General features: G+C 29.5%; 1 non-coding gene across 1 annotated transcript; it reads right to left on the reverse strand.

Annotated features, from left to right (window-relative positions):
• Positions 1–313: 313 nt before the first annotated feature.
• Trnam-cau lies at positions 314–386 on the reverse strand. Its single transcript has one exon. It is a non-coding gene; the product is annotated as a tRNA-Met (tRNA).
• Positions 387–850: the final 464 nt, after the last annotated feature.

Here is an 850-nt window from a genome sequence, read left to right on the forward strand (position 1 = left end):
TACCGGTATAATTTTTTAAAGAATAATTTAATAGAAGCTAATGACAATATAATTACATAATTTTAACTACAGGTTGTTTATTTAATTTTGTTTACGTGATTATTATCATTATTATTATTATTATCATTACTATTTTATTATATTACATCATTTAATATAATAGGCCTACTATTAATAATGGAATATCGTAAATTATTAAATGAATAATTTAATAGAAAGTTTAGGCTTGCAAAAATGAATAAATTTTGATAAAAAATCATAAAATTAATTAATGGAAATAAAATATAACTGTTTTATAGTACAAAAAAAATAGTGCCCCCTGTGAGGCTCGAACTCACGACCTTCAGATTATGAGACTGACGCGCTGCCGACTGCGCCAAGGAGGCAACTGAAATCAATTGCTTCCCGGCTTTTTGTTTCTCTTTCCCAATCGCACGGTATGGTGCGCTATAAAATCATTATGCTTACTGTAGTAAGAATATAATTTAAAGGTATTTTTAACGGCTAAATTTCATTCATCTTAATCTGATGATAATTTATTTGGGGTTATTATAAACTTCCACGAAAAAGAAGGTATACTTTAGGTATTCTAAAATAGATCTATATATATTGCAAATAGGCCTATATAACAGTACTGTAGATATATATTTTTTGTCCGAAAACAAATTCTGCATACACCTGAACCAACATCTATTACTTCGGTTTACACGTGACATAGAGCAATCAAATTGGATAATAACAATATTCATTGTTAAGATTAGACTTTCTTGTGTTTGGTCTGTTTCACATCAGGACTAAGTAGCGCGCCGTGATCGTATAGTGGTTAGTACATTGCGTTGTGGCCGCAATA

The sequence above is a fragment of the Anneissia japonica genome, unplaced genomic scaffold (assembly GCF_011630105.1).
Source record: "Anneissia japonica isolate Jap-2015-1 unplaced genomic scaffold, ASM1163010v1 scaffold78497_len850_cov213, whole genome shotgun sequence".
Taxonomy (NCBI): Eukaryota; Metazoa; Echinodermata; class Crinoidea; order Comatulida; family Comatulidae; genus Anneissia; species Anneissia japonica.